Consider the following 8,910-nt stretch of genomic DNA (forward strand, 5'->3'; position numbering starts at 1 on the left):
CTCTATCTCTAAAGAAATGAAACGCGCTAGATATACGTGTACGCATTATTCAAATGGTTAGCACTTTTGGTTGAGTAAAGTTTATGCTCCCTTCGATTCACAAGTTTCCGCCTTTGTACTACCCACCTTGTGCATAGCATCACCGCTTCCCTACTTTTGTTCTCTTTTGATTTGGCTAAGCATGTCGCCTCTCATATGATGATTCTGAGAAACGGATGAGACATTGCGACAAAAGATGGAGTAACTTCTGTAAGAAGATAATATTATTGTCACCTAGCTAGCTCCATGGAGGAAAAGAAGTTGATGATCATGCTTCAGTTGGCCATCCTCTGCCAGCATTTTCCACCAAGCACACCAACCGCATGGCAATATGACGTGCGCGGTCAATATTCTCTAGTTGTATTCATGCCGGCCTATAATTTTTTGCGAAGGAAGGTACATATTGACAATTTCACTCTTAAACAAAAACACATAGACACAGCACATTTTCCCTATTTTTGCATGACCCCCTCAAAAAGAAAAGGTTTCATTAGTTATATTTCTGCGAATTTCCATAGATGCATGGCATACAAGTTTTGATAAACAATTTATCCCTAGTGAGAAAGTTCAATTAGACACTTAATTTAGTTTATTTATTATGCTAACCGAAGTAGGTAGTAGTACATGCCATACATGTTATGATAAACAAATTTCTCTAGTGTGGAAATTCAATTGACGCTTCATTTCACTTATGCTAATCGAAAGTAGGCAGTTGGATTTATTAACAAAGTCTAGCAATTTAAGTTTGTTCTAAGCACTATAATTTTCCTAATAAATTACATTTGATATGTGAAAAGCGTGTCTCAAAATTTCACTATCACTGTAAATTATTGATTTCAATAATTATATTACACTATTTTTGAAGTAATAAATCTATATCAAATTTGCTAACAAAAGGAAAACACGAAGAAGTGAGGATGGACGTGCAATTCGTACCCCCAGGAGGGGTTCCTACGCAAGAATCTTTTTGACCTGCAATATAAAATCAGAAGACGGTTACAATTTTGCCCTCTTCCGTTTGCGTTAGTTAATAATCCCCCCGTTCCCATCCACAGAGCAGAACCGCAGCAGTCCGGGGCCCACGGCCAGATCAGACGCGACGGGGACCTGTGCTGCCCACATCCCCCGCCGTACTGGGCCCCGCCGCGCACCCCACGCTAGTCCAGCAAACGACAGCCGCCCGTGGCGGGTGGGCCCGAGATCCGACGGCTGCGGTTCGGCCGGCGCGCCGCGGCCGCTGCCGCCGTCGATGCGGAGAGCCACAGCCGCTTCGGAGTTAACCACGCTGCTTGTTTATCGGAGCCTTATCTTTTCAATTTTAAGTTTCAATCTCTAGTGGACGGATTTGGATTTATTAAACGCCCCGCGTAAAATCCGTAATCTTGTTTTTGTCCGACGCTAGTGGCCTAGCCCCCCAAACGTCCCTGTCCCGTGCGCAGAGAGAGAGGGGGGGGGGGGGGGGGGCGGATGCCGGAGGCGGGCCCGCCTAGGAAGCCGCGCATGCACCCGGATGCAAAAGCGGACGGACGGGGCCCTGGCGCGGGGCCCACGTGTCGGGGGAGGTAGGTGATTTCTGGGGAGAGCTTCTTCTGCACGTGTTCTTCCTCGCCATGGTGAGCCTGCCCATTTAGATTCCAGACCAAAAATACTACGCGCACATGGGTGTCCCCAAGCCCCAAAATTTGTGTGGTTCCAGCTGCAGGACTACAACTGTGCTTTACATTATGATAATTACACTTTTGCTAATAATCAACTAGGTCCTGAATATCGTTTGGTGAGCATGATTGGCCAGAACTCGTTTATTGTTAGTGTTGATATGTATAACTATAAAACATTATGGATTGCATTCAAATCGTGTGAATCAGAAACTGTTTTAGGGACAAAACATGTAATCACCTCTAAGTTAGCATAATCAGAGCTGTATTGTTTTCTTTACCTTTTGTAAGATTCACATAAACTTATACCAACATTATATAGTGCATACGGAGTTTGATATCAAGTTCGCTCAAGCAAGCGTGCTACAATAAATACTTTTGCTCGGTTAGGCGGAATGCAACTTTTATAAAATACTCCATTCACTACCAATGTTTTTGTTTATTAAGGTGCTGGGCTGCTGGCACACCATTTTTGTGCAATCCCGTGGATCAGCTTGCTATGTTCTACCTATTGGTGTTTGCATTGTTATAAAAGTCGAAAGAGAAGTCAACCCAACTATCTCACAAATATTTGTTTTCAATTATTGGAAAAATAATATAGCAAGCCCACTATCACTAGAGATAAAAGTAAACGAGTGGATTCACCAATGGCTTGATATGCTGTGTATGAGTGTCATCTTCCTTTTATTTTACTTTTTCTGAAAACAATGTGTTTTGCGGTAGTATCATCTGATCAGCCAATGCTCGCTCGAGTTACCGGAAATGTAGTTCTTAGTGGCTTTTAATATGTCCAAGGTGATCGAGCCTTTGACTGATTAATCTATAAGGATTATTGGCTCTGGCCTAGTTAGCATAACATGGGGGCATGGATCAATCTTTGCTGGTAATAAACACAAACATTTATGATAACATGATACAAAAATTACGAGTGACCAAAGACAAAGGAACTTGTTTCAAACCATATTTCATCAATAATAGAATAGAAATTGACTCATATGGTCTACAACTTTCTAAAGAAAAAAAAGGTAACTATAGCTAGCAACAGGATCGTATTAAAATTCTTAGCTTTTCCTAGAGATAGTGTCATATCAACCTATAAATTAAGATCCAAGATATTATCGGTTATCATATCAACCTACAAAACTAGGATCTGGACCATTATTGGTTCCGAAATTGGGACTAGTAAACTAGTAAAAACAAGAAAGGTTCTACCTGATAAATGTTAATTAAACTTGCAAATTGGAGAGTTGAACCTTGAACTCAAATTTATAATTTTTGACTTATTAATGCATGTTTTTTCTTCTTGCTAGTTAAATAAAGAATGCACGCTATATAGCTAGAAATTCTAGAAACAATATGTATATATGTTCTTACTTAGAAGTACATGCATATGGGTGTCACTAAAGTAAATACATCTATATCAAGTGTAAGTGGGAAAGTGCATACACGATAGCTATTGGCGCATAAACATCATTACTTTCTCTACATGGTTAGCTCGTGGGAATTAGCATTTACAGCAAACCTATCGATTTTTAACAATCAAACCAACTTTTGGCGGAGCCTTTTTGGATGAAATTGCACGGGGATGAATCCTAACCAGTACTTTAACTTGGTCCAAAAAGAAGCCCCTACCCTACATGTACGACGGTATCTGCTGCTACGTCGTCTTCTTGTTTCCTCTTTTTGCCCTCAACGGCCAACGCACCACTGTTCCGGTCCATTGGCTCTTGGAGTACAAGCAGGGACGGACGCTGCTGGGGTCGTCGACTCATGATCAAAGGGGTCACGGAGCATTTGATAAGCTGCCAGGTGAACATGTTCGCATGGGGCCCCGTTGCCCCATGCCATGGCCAGGGTCCCCATCCGTCTAACATGGCAGCACTCAGCGCTGCCATCTGCCAGCAAAAAGCGTTGCGATTGCGAGTGCTGCCATCATGGCCATGGGCACATATACAGGGTGCGTTGCATGAGCATTTGGGGGAAAGGAATGGCCGCGCCTGTCCACGGCACGCTCTGGCCTCTGGCTGGAACAGGCCACGGAAGCGGTCTCTACTCTCTATTCTCTACAGTAGAATCGGCGGGAGGTGCGCGGTGCGCGCTCACACCGTCACACGTGACGCCGGCCTGGCTTGTCTCGTCTGACCCCCTTGCGGGCCCCTCTTGGTTTCCTCACCAGGCCTTGTCCTGAAGCCCTTCCTGCTTGGGCTGGCTGGCACTGCACCGTCGGTAGCTGCACGTTCACTCGTTCTGAAGAAAGAGCAGACGAGGCGCCTCGCCTTGTGGGTTGTAGCAGTGCTGTAAGAACAAGTTTAATAACGCAGCTAGCAAGCGGGCTGCAAGGTTTCTCTCAGCCTTTTTCTAGCCCACTCGTACAATGGTTAGCTCTTCACCATTAATACATGGTCCACAAGTCATTCTCAGAGAGTTTCTTGGTTCCTGTACCTAAGTCGGCTGTAAGCTTATAGCCCGCTTCTCCTCTCTCACCTCTTCTCTCTCCTCCACGTCAGCATTCAGCTAGCTTACAGCCCCTTATTATACTTGCTCTAAGTAGTGGGGTTAGTAAATAACAGTTGGAAAGACGTGACTGAAAGTGTTGTATCCTATAAACAAACAATTCAAAAAAAATATTTTTGAAGGTAAAATTCGAATAGATTATAAGTATTTTGAGATGTCAACCATTTGGAGTGAAGTCGACTGTTGAGTACTGCGGAGTGGTGATTTGAAAGAGAACATTTATATGAAGGTACTCCATGTGTTAGCAGATCCAAGAACTAGTTTGTTGATTACGATAAGAACGGGAGTGCCCACTTGCTCGTTTGTTGGCCATTCCCATTCAAATTTCTAAGAACTTCACCGTTTCCAAGGCGAATGCACCGCTAGCTTTCACATGGCATCATGACGCTGATTAGTCGATGGAAGAATACAAAAGCTTTCAAATTTATATATGAGCTCCATAGTTAGTAGTACGTGTGAGGAATCTATAGAGTAAAAACCCCTGTTCAGAACTACTGATAGTTACGGGTTTACGGTAAGTGTATTCACATGTGACATGTATCCCGCTTATTGAGCTCGATCGAGTGGACTGTTACTACCTCCATTCGCGAATAATCGATGTTCCTGACCATAATTTGCACTGGCAGCAGGATTAAGTTTTTTTGTGAATGTCATTTAAACAAACACAGAGGTGGTAGTTGTTAATTCTATGTGATTAATTCAAGGCAAGCCTATCAAAGGATCATCTTTTGTTTAAACAAAAACAAAAACAGAGGTGGTAGTTGTTAATTCTATGGTAAGTGAAAATTATCATCTTAGACTAAATTTGTAGAAAAATATATCAATTAACATCTACAATGCCAGTTAATGCACTATCAAAGGATATTTGTGGTGGATTTAAAAAGGCTAATTTAATGTTGTAGACTGTGTATTTTTTTATAAACTTAATTAAAACTAAAAAAGTAACATTTTTGAACAGAGAGGGAGTATTCCCGTGGACTAGGTAGTCTACCGGGACGATATGTATTTATACGTTGACGGATGGGCTCCACTTTGAATTCCCAATCGTGTCGTTGCACATGCTCCTGGGGGACCAATCATTGCACCTCTGCAAGTTGGCAAGGAAGAGATCTGAAAAGGAGCGAAGACAACCTTGCCCCTACGGATCGAAGACCATGAGAGGTTACCTGCTTATATAAGCCACCGTGATTATCACGATATCTTTCCGGATACATATCCTATGGATTTCGTATCATATATCCGCGCAGAGAAACAGATTTTTTTTCGCGACAAATACAAGTGGTGCAGCTCTTCCGGTGACGAGATTCTCTACCTGTCACGTCCCGTGATGTGCACGTGAGATGCCCTTGCCTCTTAGCCTTTGGGCGTCGCTTTTGCTCAGGAGATACCAACAAATGTGACCAAGTGGCAGATGTTCCATGGAACAAACACTGAACTAACGTGCTAATGATATATGCGCATCAACTAATTTACTACTTGTTCCTTTTTAAAATTCCAAAAAAGATAGACTAGAAATTAAGGCATTTTGGATTAATACTTAGCTTTTTTCCAAGCTAAACTAATTTATAAGGTTGAGTGTGCGTGCATTTATGAGCGTCTACGTCTAAGAAAAATATGTTCATTGTTGGTCTAAATTCTAGTTCAACCCATTTAAATGATGGCCAATCGTGTTTTCCCAGACAATTGTTTAGCCTGATTAAACGTACCCTTTGTCTGATAATTAGCTAAATATGAGTGATAACATGTGAGCTAAATATGAGTGATAACATGTGAGTCAAGGAATTAAGGAACTTTGGCTTAACTTAGGGTGAACCAAAACCCACGCAAACAAATATCACCGTTTCTTGGTAGGTGTGAACTGTGAACTTGCTAGGGCGCAAAAGCACGTGTTTATGCAATAGGCACCACATTTTCATGCTAGTTTGAAATATACTCCCTCAAGCTGAGTGAGTTTGCAAACTCCAGCAAATCGTAAGTACAATCCCTCTTCCTTTTCCAAATATGTATACATTTTGTACGAAGTAGCTAGTCAATTTTCTGATGTTGGGCTAACAAGTTTGCCACCAAATTACTCTACATAAGGGCTGACAAAGAAATATTTGTTTTTGCATCATAACAACTCAAGTTACCTATCCGCCTCAATCAACTGTTTGGTGGTTTCCAACTCACGAGCTAAATAATCCATTGGTTCATCGAGAGAGAAGATCAACAGGTTTGTAAGGTATCACACCTACCACCGGGGAACACAAGAAGCCATCAGATCACAGCTAAGCTCCGGCTCTTCTCTTTGTGCACTTCAAATTTCCCATTGGATACATTGAACTTCTTGGCATTTTTATATTGAGCAAGTACAAAGATGGAACCTGCAAGGCTGCAGCAGTGTGCCATAAACAAACAAAACTACTTCACCCTGAAAATTCCCAAGGGAATGGTTATTTAAGTCTAATTTGGTAGGTAAACCATTGATTAATGTGCACGCTGCGCACCAACCACAATGTCAAGGTCGCTGTATTTCGGTAGTTAGTTTGTCGCTTTTATTCGAGGTTTTTCTTTAGCTAAAACAAAGCCGCCTGCCTCCCATGTTCTGCAGACAGGCCATGGTCCGTGGGAATCTCGAGCCACGCAAGATACCATAACGTCATCTTCCATCAGCACTCTAGAATCTTCATGTTAACTTCCCACAAGCACAATAAATCTCAAATAATGTAAATTTAAGAACAGCTAAGCCAGTGATTTTATAAACATTATTGTGCTTTCCATTTAATAAAACATTATAATGTAGGAGTAATTGAAATGTAAAACATTTTTTTTCTGAATTACACAATACAGACGCAGACGCTTACACACACGTACGCACACTTGCCCCTACGAATACGCGTATGCAACCCTACACTTATGAGCACTTCCAAAAGACTGAACCGGCAAATTCTCGAAATTAACGAAGTCACCACTTATGTCTCGCCATCGGTAGGAATGAATAGCTCCGGTTAAATACTAGAGTAAATTCAAAAAAATATGAGCACAAATGTTGAGTCAAGAAGGTGAATCTGTTTGTCACTTCATGAGGGGCAATGCCATGTTTACCCACATGCCACCACGTGCATTCCCAAACATTTGCTCTCTAATAACTCTCATTTAGAAAGAAAAAAAACTCATCATCGATGGAGCCTTGATAATCAGAAGATGTCACAACAAACAAAAGCAAAAAGGAATAAAAGGCACAAGACCGAGACCATGCGGTCCTCTTCCAGTCGCCGCCATGTTACTGTTGTATGTCGACGGCTCGACCCTATGATCGGCGGGTGGGTGGGGTGGGTGTGCGAAAAAAGCAACCTTCCAAGGAAATACCTCCCTCCCTGCGAAGCTAAAAAAGCGGTGCACATATTCCCCCATTGCTTTGAATGAAGAGAAAATTCCCTCTATACCATCAAAACTTATAATCATACCTTCTATGCCATCCAAAGTGGTCCTTTCGTTGCCATCAAATTTTGATTTTTCATCCCTTATGTGCCACCGACGTTAGTCTCCGTTAGATTCCACCGCCTATCTGTACGACGTGCCTATCTGACTCAAAGTTCTGGGCTTCTGGCCTCGCGGCCCGCATCAGACTTCCATGACCGCTCCAGCGGGAACTGCCAGGGGCTCCTGCAAATACTAGCATCAGTAGCCAAGCAAAACGAGAGCTGATCGCAAATCCATCTGTGATTTAAAGCATATGGATTTAATCATGGTTTCAATCATCATTTGACGAGACAATACAGAGTTACGATAGTATGCTAACAACCTCCAAAATTGAAGCCACTGATGGTCGGCCTCGGCTCGACCAGAAAGCGGCAGTTCCTGCCGGAGCTGTGCATACGCACGGCGACGGCATGGAGGTGCAGCTCATCCTCGAAGTCGAAGCCATGGACTGCGCCTTCGTCAAAGATCTTTCAGGGTACGGTTAGATATATATGCACGGCACGGGCATCGGCGCTTCCTCGTCAACGTCCGGGCCGACGAAACCACCGATGCGGAAGACGCCGAAGCGGCGGGAGCGAAGGCGCTCAGGCTAGGCGGAGCAGAGCGCGTAGCTCTCGTCCTACTCCGAGCTGCGCGCCGGCTCAGCGAGGGCAACGCCCGCAAGCTCCCGGCGCCGGTGGTGTTCGTGCGGCTCACCGGCAACAACAACGCGAAGGACGCCGCGGGGTCCGCGTCGACGATGGTGGCGACGGATTGGGTGCCATCCCCTGCGCCGCCTGCATCCGCGCGGCTGCTGCCCTCGGCCCCGCAGCTCACCGCCCCTGCCTCAAATCCCCTCCCGCGCAACCCGTCGCCCCGGCCTGCAGCTCGCCGCCCCCGCCGCAAATCCCCTCCCGCGCAGCCCACTGCCGGCCGCACATTCGCTCCCGCCAGACGCGAACGGGCGGTGGCCGCTTGCGCCGGTCACTTTTGCAACCCGCGGTGGAGTTCCTTAGCTCTACCTGGGCCTCTGCTGCCCTGGGCCCACACGTCATCCTCAGCTGTAACGGTGGAATTTAACGGAGCAAACGACAGTGGCAGACGAAGAATCAAAATCCAATGGCAATGAATGGATCGCTATATTTCGCCCACCTAACATGTATTAAGGTATAGGAATGGTTATAAGTTTTGACGGTACAGAAGGAATTTTTCTCTTGAATGAATCACTCCTCCCCTAAGTGATAAAGGAGATCTGCTCTGA

At 44.3% G+C, this 8,910-nt stretch overlaps 1 long non-coding RNA gene across 1 annotated transcript; it reads right to left on the reverse strand.

Annotated features, from left to right (window-relative positions):
• Window positions 1-7,236: 7,236 nt before the first annotated feature.
• LOC111257422 lies at window positions 7,237-8,730 on the reverse strand. Its single transcript, XR_002677949.1, has 2 exons — window positions 7,993-8,730; window positions 7,237-7,853 (listed from the first exon to the last, which is right to left on the reverse strand). It is a non-coding gene; the product is annotated as an uncharacterized LOC111257422 (long non-coding RNA).
• Window positions 8,731-8,910: the final 180 nt, after the last annotated feature.

Source organism: Setaria italica, chromosome V, assembly GCF_000263155.2.
Source record: "Setaria italica strain Yugu1 chromosome V, Setaria_italica_v2.0, whole genome shotgun sequence".
NCBI classification, from domain to species: domain Eukaryota; kingdom Viridiplantae; phylum Streptophyta; class Magnoliopsida; order Poales; family Poaceae; genus Setaria; species Setaria italica.